The sequence below is a fragment of the Gorilla gorilla genome, chromosome 14 (genome assembly GCF_029281585.2).
Source record: "Gorilla gorilla gorilla isolate KB3781 chromosome 14, NHGRI_mGorGor1-v2.1_pri, whole genome shotgun sequence".
Taxonomy (NCBI): domain Eukaryota; kingdom Metazoa; phylum Chordata; class Mammalia; order Primates; family Hominidae; genus Gorilla; species Gorilla gorilla.
The window spans coordinates 116,914,781-116,927,430 of record NC_073238.2 but is presented as its reverse complement, the minus strand read 5'-3'; the positions used below and the strand labels follow the sequence as shown (position 1 = coordinate 116,927,430).

The 12,650-nt window shown below is 38.2% G+C and overlaps 1 protein-coding gene across 4 annotated transcripts in view; it reads left to right on the top strand.

Moving 5' to 3' along the window:
- The window catches only part of FGF14 (fibroblast growth factor 14), a 679,448-nt gene that overhangs the window by 191,284 nt on the left and 475,514 nt on the right, over nucleotides 1-12,650 (top strand). The window lies entirely within an intron of this gene.

Below are 12,650 nucleotides of genomic sequence, written 5' to 3'. Positions count from 1 at the left end.
CGACCTAGAGTGCTTGCCCAGCACTCTAGGCAAATTATTTAAATATTTTGGCAAATTATTCTGGTTATGAATAAAGCTGTTTGTAACTTCGCTGATCTTGAACTCTTTTTGAGTTAGGGTTTGAAAGAGCAACCAAATTTCATTGAAAATATATTGAACAAAATTAAAATGTGAAGTAGGTTTGAGAGCCAGCCCTTTCTCTGGGCCCACCAGCTTCCTGGCACACAAGGGTCCAGTGTGTGTTTGTTGTAGCCAAGTAGCAAAAGATGTACTAAGCAGGGAAAAATTGTCTGTTGGCTTTTTCCCCCCTTAACTCTAACTTCAAAAAGTTTTGGAAGTAATTGAACCAAAGATCTGATTAATTTTGAGCTAAAATGAAAGATGCAAAAATAATCTTTGAAAGTAGTAAAGTGATCATATGAACACATCAGTTCTGACTAGGATGAGGGGAATAAGCAAATTTACAACAGAGCAAGGCATTCTTTAAATGCTGTTGTTTAAAATCTTCTTTAAAATGTTTTCTTAGATAAGAGTGGGGTAAATCACACACATATTATTATTAATATGTATTTTTTTGGAATGAAAATAGATATAGGGATTTAAGAGACTGACCAGAGTGTGTTGTTAATTAACTTTTCCTTCCTGTAAAGTTATTTTGGCCAATCTGTCTCTTGTTCTTGGTAAAATAATGAGTGATTTTTATGTTGTTCCCTTTTGCATTATAACTATAATATTTTCTTTTTTACTAAGATGGGGTCTTTAAGCAGAAAGATAGAAAGATAAAAAATGAGAATAAAGGGAGGAGGGCAGTAAGAGAAATAAACAAAGGTGGTCATAGTTGTTGCAAAAAAGAGAGAACCCAGGGGTCTTTCCTCCCAAGAGGTTATTCACCGCCTAAGACAAGAGTTACCTCATGACAATAAAAACAATACTGCATTCGGCTTACGCTACAATTGAGACTATGATTATTTTGACTCCATACAATGCACTATTTTGCCCTTCTGGAGTTTGGTGAGTTGGATTTTTCTCTACCTTGAAACCCCCTCATTTTCCAATATTCTCTGTCCTACGTGGTTTTAATGTGATCAGTTTTTGTTCCTTTACTGTGCTGGGTAGGGTTCTTAAAATGCTTTCCTGACATTTAATTAAACATGTTTCTGTTGGTAGTTCTAAGGTTCTGGATAGGCAATAGTTTCAGGGCCATGGGAAACACACCATTTATAACAATAAGTAGCTAAGAGTTGGGAGGGACTTTAAAAACAGGTACTCTGTCAGCTGTTTTGCTTTTGCACTACCCACCCCCAAAATAATTTTGGAAATCTGTCTGTCCCCTTGCACATTTTTAAATAAAGCCTAAAATTTATATCACAAATTTAAATACTACAGTCCCAAATTATGTAGTTTTTAATGTAAATGTTTCCATTTTAGAACAAAAATGGTACATCTCTCTTTTAAGAATATATGATTATATCTGGAAACTACCATGATTTGTTAATTACTGCTATTCATTTAAAATACATAAATAATCTCTTCTTTAACATATGGAAATTTTTCTATCCTTTCCTTTCCTCCATGAACTGTTATTTCCATTTAACTTTCTTCACAGAACTTAAAGTAACATATCTATACTTTAAAAGCTTTTATTGATCACTCTTTCATACCTCTCTATAATGAAAATATTTATATAAATTAAAAAATTTTTTTCTGAATTAGATTTTCATTAGGATCATTGATCAAAATAATTTTAGATTTAGGTAACCAATAAACATAACTACATTTGTTTTAAAATGCATCTCTTAATGAAACAGATGGGCTTTAAATATTTTAATTAGTTTATTCATCTGGGGTGACATTACTTATTACTAGAATGAGAAAAGGCTCAATATTAATTGTATTTTAATTTTTTATTTTTATAGTTTTAAGTGCCGAGAACAATTGTTTTTATAAATGAATTGATGAGAAAAAGATGTATTTGTCTTTCCTCTCTTCCCAGTTTTTAATTAAAAATTTGTTTATTCTCTCTTTTGTTTAATAGGTGCTTGCCTTTCATTGGCTAGGAACCCTTAATCTGTTGTAGATGTTAAAAGTTTGAATCAAGATTGCTCTAGCTTGAAATTGCAATTGGTGGTGCTTGCTACAATTTAAAATCCCCTTTGTAGGGATACTATGGTACTCTTCCTAGCTCCCTGCTTCGAGTCAGAAGCATGATTCCCAGATGCTGAGAAAATGGGCAACTGATAGCTTATAGCTGCCCCTCACTGGAGAATTGCTCTCATGCTCTCAGCCAAAGGGACCTGCCTGGCCCTAGATTAACATGCAGGTCTACAGCCCTGTCTAGCTGGTGCAGGGGTACAAATGCCTGGCTTCAACTGGGACAAATCTTCTTTCTTTTTTAAAAGTACATTAATTTATTGTATAGTGCGGAAAATCCAAACTTCATGAAGAACATACTCAGCTTCAGACACCAACAGTTTTTGACTGTTTCTGTTTATATTTATTCTGATACTAACTTGCAAAATTCTAAATAATATGCCTAGAATGTCTCCTTCTGGATTCATGATTTCACAAAAGTGGAGGATTTGGTTCATTACAAATACCCCAAGGTTTGGGCTTTGATTGAAACTGTCACCCAGATAAGGAACCTCATACCCAACTGGAAACAAAGCTGAAGGGTCAGCTCAGCTCTAGAGCTCCTTGCAGAATTGGCCTAAGGCTTCTGTTGCAACCATTGAGCTTTCCCCTCCACCCAGTCCTGCCTTCCTCGCGTCCTCGCAGGTGTATTCTTGGTAGTACCTCTCATAGCTGTTTTCATCTCCGAGTCTGTTCCCAAGAAACTCATTGTAAATTCTCCATTCAAGAAATTTCACTTTTGGAGTGTGATTCTGCTGAAGGGAGTGAAAAGAATCATTTAAATTTGGGTAGAAATAATACAATGAGCCTATTTCATATATTGTGGTTATTTTTGCTAGTGTCTTTTTATATTGTTTGTGTTACAAAATATCTATATTCAACAGGGGGACAGCTGTTGAAAATATGACCCACCCTTGATAAATACTCTCTTTGGATTTTTACTAATCAGTCAATAATATTTTGGTTATGTCTTGGATGATCTCCTTTCATTCCCAACTGTGAGGCAGGATAAACTCAACTGCAGTATACTCACATTTTAAAATGTAATAATCCTCACATTTAAAATACCTCAACATAAACTATGTTGTAGTTAAAGATGTGGTTTTTAACAGGGAATATGTACACAAGCACACATATTCCTTAGTAGCATGGAGCCAAGGGAAAAGCAAACTACAGTTCATGAATAATGCAGAATTTTTCTGTTTATGCAATTTCCATCTGTTGTGTGCATGGTATTTATGATATTCACAAGATAAACTGATAGGAGTGTGTGATCTGCTAATATGTATATTTTAAAAGCTTTAATTACTGTTTTTATGGAAGCATGATGCTGTGTACTTTGACTCCAGGGAGATGAAAATTAGAAAATAAAATAGCAACACAACCAACACAAATGCTCCTGAACATCAAGCCTTTTATTTTTAAATGAGTGATGCTTGATGTGTGTCTTAGCACACTCCAGGATCTCAAAGGGCTTGTCAGCATTGCTTTCTGATTACAGATTAAATGAAAAAAAGAGAACAGATTTGAGTGGAGCGATTCCGCCTTTCCCCTTGCGAATCTCTCACCGTCACTGCTTTTTGCTGGCTATGTGTTGCCTTAGTTGAATGAAGAGAGGTGACTTATGTTTTTCAAATGCTATATTAACCTTGGAAATAATCTTGGATAACTTATCTTGGAAATTAAAGTTTTAATGAAGTGAGAGTCCCTAGAGAAAATTACAGAAAAACACATTTTTTTCTTCTATAAATCAAAGGCACAATCCCACTAAAAAACGTGTTAAAATGTCGTTGTTATTTTTTTTTGAAGACCAGCATTTTTCAAATGCTTTTCAGATACTTTGACTCTCCCCTTCATTTGTTTTTTGAAAAAATTTACTAAGTTGTTTTGCTTGTTTATAAATATGGCTTTCTTTGATGACCATTTTTTGTCAATTTCCCTGAGTTTAGAAACTTTGAGGTGTAAAAATGGCTTCTCATAGGTCCTTGCATTAACTGAATTGAGAAAATATTAAATCTAAGGTTTGGAGGGGAGTTTTTTTCTTTCTTTTATTTATTTATTTTTTTTTCGAGATGGAGTCTCACTGTATCTCCCAGGCTGGAGTGCAGTGGCATGATCTCAGCTCACTGCAACCTCTGCCTCCTGGGTTCAAGCGATTTTCCTGCCTCAGCCTCTGGAGTAGTTGGTATTACAGGCATGTGCCACCATGCCTGGCTAATTTTTGTATTTTTAGTAGAGATGGGGTTTCACCATGTTGGCCAGACTGGTCTCAAACTCTTGACCTCACGATCTGCCTACCTCAGCCTCCCAAAGTGTTGGGATTACAGGCATGAGCCATTGTACCCGACCAGGAGGGGAAAACTTGTTTCTGACCTTTTTATCCAATACAGCCTTTTACGAATTATTGACATTTAGGTAGTCAGTGGTGTGATTTAAGATGAGATAGTGCCCCAAATATTTGGCTTTATACCTGATAAAATGATGCCCTAATTTTCACCTGATTAGAATATTTAGCTTGTTGTATGCAATGGCATGAAAAGCCTAAAGGATTCAAGATAATTCAAATTCCTATTGATTCACGTGATATTTTCACACTCAGCTCTTTCATCTGTTGTTTCTGCAAACACCTTCAAAACACTTCAATTTGATAATAATATATATATTCTTTGAGACAGGGACTCACTCTGTTGCCCAGGCTGGAGTGCAGTGGTGCCATCTGGGCTCACTCTAACCTCCACCTCCTGGATTCAAGTGATCCACCCACCTCAACCTACTGAGGAGCTGGTAGTACAGGCGCACATCAACATGCCTGACTAATTTTGTATTTTTTGGTGGAGACAGGTTTTCATCATGTTGGCCAGGCTGGTCTTGAACTCCTGACCTCCAGTGATCTGCCCGCCTCGGCCTCCCAAAGTGCTGGGATTACAGGCATGAGCCACTGCGCTGGGCCTGATATTAATATAATTTTAAGAAAGATTCTTTTTTTCATTTAAAGTGCTGTGGCTTATTTATTTATTTATTAGCTCACAAAATTTTCATCTGAATTGGTCAGAGTAGGACCCTAGGAAACCGGAGAGGATGTGGGAGCTGCATAGAATTCACTGCATCTGTATTCCTATGCATCGAGGAATGAGATTTTTACCGCACACCCAACTTGCTCTGAAAAGGTCCTCTGAAAAAACAAATAGCACGTAGCCCGTGTATGTGTGTGTGTGTTTTAAGGTTGACTAGTGTGAATTAGTTAAATGCTTTGTTTCCATCCCAACCCCTAAATGAATTTACCTGTAATCCTAGTAGCTGGAATCTATTGCATTTTTTTTTTTTTTTTTTTTTTTTTTTTTTACCACAGGGAGCTTCTTGAGCTACCTTCTCGTGGAAGCCAAGTCCCAGTGACTGGTCCACGTCACCCCAGCTGGATAGTCTAGTGTGTGATGCTCCTCATGGCTTCCACTAGGAGTCTGTGAGTTGCTGCTTGCCTGACCCACGTTCCACTTCCCATTTTGAATAGGGGCTCCTACTTTTTTGTTTGTAGACACACTGAATTATGAGGGAAGTTTAAACAGTTTATTTATGGAGGTTTTTTTTTTTTTTTTTTTTTTTTTTGTCTCTCAGCCTTTCTTGGGGGAGAGATGGCAAAATGCTTTCATGTTTCTTTCCCTTTCTGGAGGCGGTTTATACCCCTCCAGTCTAGCATCTCCCATTTGGAGAACTCTTTCCCTTTGGAGAATATATACCAGGCTATCAATTTCTTCCTGTGGTTTATTAATTCCTCCCCCTCTGACCCTTGAAGGCAAACTGAGATCAGGGACCATATGTTATACTTTGCATCTCCCATAGCACCGTATCTATGACATGTGTAATGTCTAATGCCCACACACAATACCTGCAGTACTTTAGTTAAATGCTTTGTTTCCATTCCAACCAAGTCCAATTATTATATATTGACTATAATAATAGCAATAATTACTATTGGGTTTTTTTTGAGTGTGTGTGTCTTGTTTTATGTTAAGCATTCCATGTGCATCATCTCATTTAGACTTTATATCAGTTTTGTAAGGTCAATATTAGAAATACTCTCCATTTTATAAATGGAAAAACCAAAGCTCATAGAAGTTAAATAATTCCCAGGTTAACACATGTGCATTCACATGCACACACACACATACACACCTAATGCCATGTGCCAAAGCCCTTCTTCTCTCAGTTTCTGCTGGCTCTGTAAGCAAGGGAGAAGAAAGCTATTCTCAGAATAAGCAGGAGAGAAGAAAGCTGTCTCAAGATGGGGCCAAGTGGAGGTGTGCAGAGAAGGAAAATACATATACTCTGATTGCCAGTTTTCCCCTGAAGTACAAAATCAACCTAACTTGTACCAAGACATTTTATCTCTTTTTGTAGAATGCCCCCACATTGTCTACTTTATCTCCTTGTGTTGCCATGGCTTTAATCTTATACCTTGTGATATAATCATCTTGGCCATTTGTCCTTTTCCTGCCTTAAGTTTTATTATAAAGATCCTTGCACCAATCCTAGCACTTTGGGAGGCCGAGGTGGGAGCATCACTTGGTCAGGAGTTCGAGACCAGCCTGGCCAACATGGTGAAACCCCATCTCTACTTACTAATAATATAAAAATTAGCCAGGCGTGGTGGTGCATGCCTGTAATCCCAGCTACTCGGGAGGCTGAGGCAGGAGAATTGCTTGAACCCGGGAGGCGGAGTTTGCAGTGAGCCACGACTGCACCACTGCACCCCAGCCTGGGTGACAGAGGAAGACTCTGTCTCAAAAAATAAAATAAAATAAAATAAAAGATTCTTGCCCCAAATTAAATAAAAATGTTTGAACCTGCACCAACCATATATATGGGCCATGCCCAACTCACTCTGCCCTGCTGTCTCTGCTTTCCTGGCCACTAAACTGAGGTTTGGCACAGAGAGGTGTGGTTACAGTGGGTGGGAGATGAGGTTGTCCAGTTTATCCAGCCCAAATCGTAGCTTAGATATCTGAGATGGGAGGAGTATGAGTGTGTGTGTGTGTGTTTGTTTCTTCCTGGGAAAATTGAACTAAGTGGACTCAGGAGAAGCAGTTTTTGAGCAACCATCACATATGGTGGAGGCTCAGACAAGCTTGGCTGAAGTGGGTCAGACAGCAATGTGCAAAACACAAACACTACCTACCTCCCAGTTTACCTGGGTCCTGTAAAACCTGCCCGAATCTGAAGCTGAGTCAAATCACAATTTTGGATATTGTTGCCATGAATTCAGTTTCCACTGTGGCAACTGAAAGTTTTAATTGGAGCAGAAACTCAAAATCCATGTTGTTCTGCAAGACTGGAGACCTTGGCCATCTATAGTACCTGGTCATATAGTCTTTCCCACTGAGCATAAACCAGTTGTTCTGTCAGAAGCCACTTATCTAATTAAGTGAACAGTGCACAGAAGGTAACAATTAGGCTTTAATTAGCAGTTGTTTCCAATCATACAGTTGAACTTTAATGGGGGAAGTGGCACATGGTCTCATCACATTAAATTGTATTTGTCCTAATGCAAATTGGTGTCAAAACATGTGTTAATTGGAAGAAAAAAATGAAGATTGTAACTTTATTCCATGATAAAAAATTAGACTTCATGAAGTACACTTAAAAGCAAAGTGGAACAATGTTTAAAATTCACTGTTTCAATAAAATTTTATTTTTCCTTAATAAAAGTTTTCCAGATATGAATATTCTAGATTTTAAAAATAATAAAACATAATTAAATTTCACTAATATCCTCTTATTGGTCTCATTTTGTATTAAAATCAAGAAATTATGTAATTTACTTTCAAAGAGGTCGTAGATGCATTGTACAAAATTATAACTAAAGGATCCTAGGGAAAGGGCTCTGTGCATGCTTGTTCTTGGGCCACCCAGTGCCTCTCCCCAGAGGCAATAGCTCTATAGTTGTGCTAATATCTTTCTAGGGTTATTCAGGATTTTATTCTTTCTTATAAAAATTATAACAAAAGTCTTCATATACATCACGTAGTTCAAGAGATTTATGACTATGTATTTACAAAGCAGATTCTCTTTTGTCATTTGAGGGGCTGACATTTAATTAGTTGTTGATATGCACTTGGGAGATGCAAACTAATGTATTACAGTATTTACATAAAACATAATTAAGAAGACAAATATACTGCTATCAAAACAAAGGAAAACACATACTGTAATAAAACATCGAACTGGAGTAGAATTTGCCCTGTGCTTTAAATGATGGTGGCTGTGGCTCTTCATAATGCTGCTGGAATAGGGTTTCCTGTCTTACATGCCTGTCTCTGCCTTGGAGGGACTTTGGTAAATCCTGATCTGGTTATTAGTTATCTACATTAAGACTGAAGGTTTGGACAGCACTGCCTCCTGAGCACCAGTATGGAGGCCTGTGGGCTCCTTTGCCCATTCTCCATTTGTTTGAGAGTTTTGGATGGGGCATTAAAAGCACAGCAGCACTGCAGTATTCTAAGTCTGAGCCCTTTTCTTGCTGGTGGTCAGAATAATGCCATGGAACTCAGAAAAGGAGATTTTACCAAATTGTCTACTACGTTAGGATAGCACTTCTCTGCAAATGCTTTTGAAGTTCTGGAATAAAAAGTGAAAAACGATAACTCTAAGCACACTAGGTCAGACCTTTTCTAAGATGAGAAGGCTCTCATTATGAGGCTTCAAAAGGTAGCAACAGCCATACTGCTAAGATGAGAAAGTTTAATTCTGTGAAACAACTGCAAAGGACTTTTTCCCCCAATACAGCAGGATATCATCTGGCGTAAACTGAATGTTTTCTGTGTAATATGAACAGGCTAGTGGTGATTCAAAATGTTCTGTAATTCCTCCTTCTGCCCTGGCCATCACCCTCACTTGCCACCTTCTCTCTCTGTAGTATCATAAACTTGCTTCCTGCTCATGGGTCTCCTTTTTGTGTGGGGGAATGAGAACTAGTATTATCAACTTCCATACCACTTCTTCTCATCAATGACCGCATCCTTATAGGCCCTTGGCACTAACTGTTTCCCGATCATGATAATCTTTCTTGGGGCCCTGGCTTATGGGAGTATATTAGTCCATTCTTGTTTTGCTATAAAGAAACACTGGAGACTGGGTAACTTATAAAGAAAAGAGGTTTAACTGGCTCATGGTTTCGCAGGCTGTATAGGAAGCATGGCAGCATCTGCTTCTGGGGAGGCCTCAGGGAACTTACAGTCACGGCGAAGGCGAAGGGGGAGCCAGCACTTCACATGGCAGGAGCAGGAGGAAAAGAGATTGGGGGAGGTGCCACACACTTTTAAACAACCAGATCTCATGGGAGCTCACTCACTATACAGTACCAAGGGAAGATGGTGCTAAACCATTCATGATCCCATCACCTCCCACCAGGCCCCACATCCAACACTGGGGATTATAATCCAATGTGAGATTTGGGAAGGGACACAGATCCAAACCACATCAGGGAGGTACATTGTCTTTCTGGTCGTATTGTCTGTCCCCCAGTAACAGAAATAGGGAAACATTATTCTTTAGTTTTCAATCCCTGCCTCTCTCCAGAGGAAATTTGTAACTCAGCATTCTCTTCAGCTTCAGGATCACAACAGTGCCAGACTAATATTCTTTTCCAAACATTTCCCTCTGCTATCTTCTTCACCTTGTCTTATACATCATGCTCAGTAGTTCATCATTCAGCTTCTGGACCATCTAAGGTTTTGCATCCTCTAACATCTTGCTAAACAATCAAATGCATGTGTTCAAAAGAGATTTCATTATCTGCCCTGGAATCGATTTTCAGTGAAACAACAGGAGAATTAAATTTGTGAATCACACCTCAGAGAATTTTTTCAGCCAATCCCTATTCTTAGGGAATTTATAATCATTTTGGAGGGATTTGAAAAAAGATGGTAGCTGCTTTCCTTTGTACACTAAGGGCATTTCTCTTTCTCTTTTCCTGTGAACTCTACATGTTCACGGATAGATTTTACAAATCCCTTGGCACCTTTATTATTCTCTCGCAGCTCTCTCCATGTTGTCTTTACTTGTCATGTTGGAGAATCCTAAAGTAGAGATGGATTCAAAGGAAACTAAGTAATATGAACTAGCTTGAGGAAATCGCCCACTAGATCTTAAATTTTAGCATTCTCATTTCAAACTGTTCCTGAGGAGACTTTTGATAAAGAAGACATTAGTCTTTTTTTTTTTTTTTTTTTGAGAGACGGAGTCTCGCTCTGTCGCCCAAGCTGGAGTGCAGTGGCGCAATCTCAGCTCAAGCAAGCTCCGCCTCCCGGGTTCACGCCATGCTCCTGCCTCAGCCTCCCCAGTAGCTGGGACTACAGGCGCCCCCCACCACACCAGGCTAATTTTTTGTATTTTTAGTAGAGATGGGGTTTCACCATGTTAGCCAAGATGGTCTCCATCTCCCGACCTCGTGATCCGCCCGCCTCGTCCTCCCAATGTGCAGGGATTACAGGCATGAGCTACCGCCTCAATGCTGTTGTTTATATCTGCCCACATCTTCAAGTTGTCAGGGTGTTTTTTCATTGCAGTGACACCCTCCAAATGAAGTTGACACTCCACCTACTTGGTGCTGCCCACAAATAGTAAGTAGAGTCTCTGACTGTCATTAGTAAAAACGAAGTCCGATTTATTAAGGAAAAAGCTGACAGAACAGCCTGGTTGAAAAAAAAAAACAAAACAATCAAATGGGAATGAGAAGACCTGCATTTCCCAATGGCTAGTTGGCTGGCCACTTTCTTGCCTTGACGTTTTTCTAACATATAATATGGGAATCATGATTTCTCCCTAGAGGTCTTGGGAATATTCTTACTCAAGTATTTGGGGAGCATTTTTTATGGTGTATAGCACTGTGCTAGAATCTGAGAAAGAGAAAGATATAAATGAAAAGAATTGCTGTCCTTTAGGAATAAAAAATGTAGTTGAGGAAGCAAAATATACATACATAATAAATCAGTTTAGCAACAGTAATGATTGTTTACCTCTTTAGAGCATTTTATAGTTTTCAAAGTTATTATATGTGGGTATACAAAATTATATATATATAAATGCACATATATTCATGCATAAATATAACAAGGATTAAATGAAATTCTACATATGTGAAAGTATATGCATATAAATATATACATATATTTGTGTGTGTGCATATATATGTGTGTGTGTTCACAATTTCATTTAATCCCTATTAGCAACTCTATGCGGCAGATAGTAATGACTCCACATCACAGATGACAACACTGAGGCCACATGATATTAAGTAAAATTGCAAGTAAAACAGGATTTTAGCACCTGTCTCTGGATTCTAAGCCCTGTGATCTTTCTATATGCACAAGGGTGCATCCCCGAAGCGTAATGTGCCTAGTAAGTGCTGTGGAAAGCTTCCTTGGAGGAAGTGGGTTTGAGGTGCAGAAGAAGAGGGGGTCTCAGATAGGGAGAGAAACACGCTCTAAAGTCTGGCATGTGGCACACTGAGAAAGAAGAAATTGTGAATGCAAAGGATGTGTGAGTTTGGATTTTTCTGAAGGATTGGATTACATGAGTGAATATATTGCAGTGCATGAGATTAGAGTGTAGACTGGCTGTAGAGTGGGTTACAGCATGGGATCAGAGAGGTGGGTTAGAGGCCTTTTGTATTCTCCAAACAGAAAATGCCTAAGGGAAAATATGAAAAAGAAGAGGCTGGATAGACGGACCCTTTGGAAAGACTTTGTAATGAATTCATCTAGTCTAGTGTCAAAGATTGGGTTTCTGGCTCCAAGACTAACTAGGTTTGCTACCTAATCAAGTTGTTTATCTTCATCAAGTCACAAAAGTACCTGGCTCATTGGGTTGTTCTGAAGATAAATAATCCATAGAAAGCCACTTTAACTCACCAACTCACCACCTAGCATTTAGAAATCATTCATTAAATGTTAGCTAGTTATCCTAGTATTAGAGGTAAAGTGGTAGAAGGAAAGATATAAAAAGATAATCTATTGTATGAACATGTTTTAATTCCTCAGAAGAAAGACCAACTCTCTATTAAACCAAGGCTCTACACTGTTTTAACTAAAAAGCAACCAATACCAGCTTTCTCTGTGGACAAGATTTATTTTAGTTTAAATGGACAATTTCCACTATGAAGCAATATTAGTGACTCACGGCAAAGATAATAAAACTAAGAACCACCTACACATCTTTACAAACTTTAAACTATTTGTAGTAGTGAAATAATAGTGTTTCAGGTTCTGATTTATATCAGCGTAAGCCAGTTCTTTGTATATTTCAAGACCTGCATCATTATTGTGACATTTAGACATAAGGATATTTGGGGTTTCACTGAGGCAGTCGTAGTTTTAGAGTTTGACAAAGAGTGAGGAGTAAGCACTTTCCATTTGTTCCAGGAACTTAAACATTTGATCCCTTTGGAACTACTGAGGATATCCATAAGCCGTGTCAGAGATACCACATGAGGAAGGCATTGAATAAAATACCTCCCCTCATCCCAC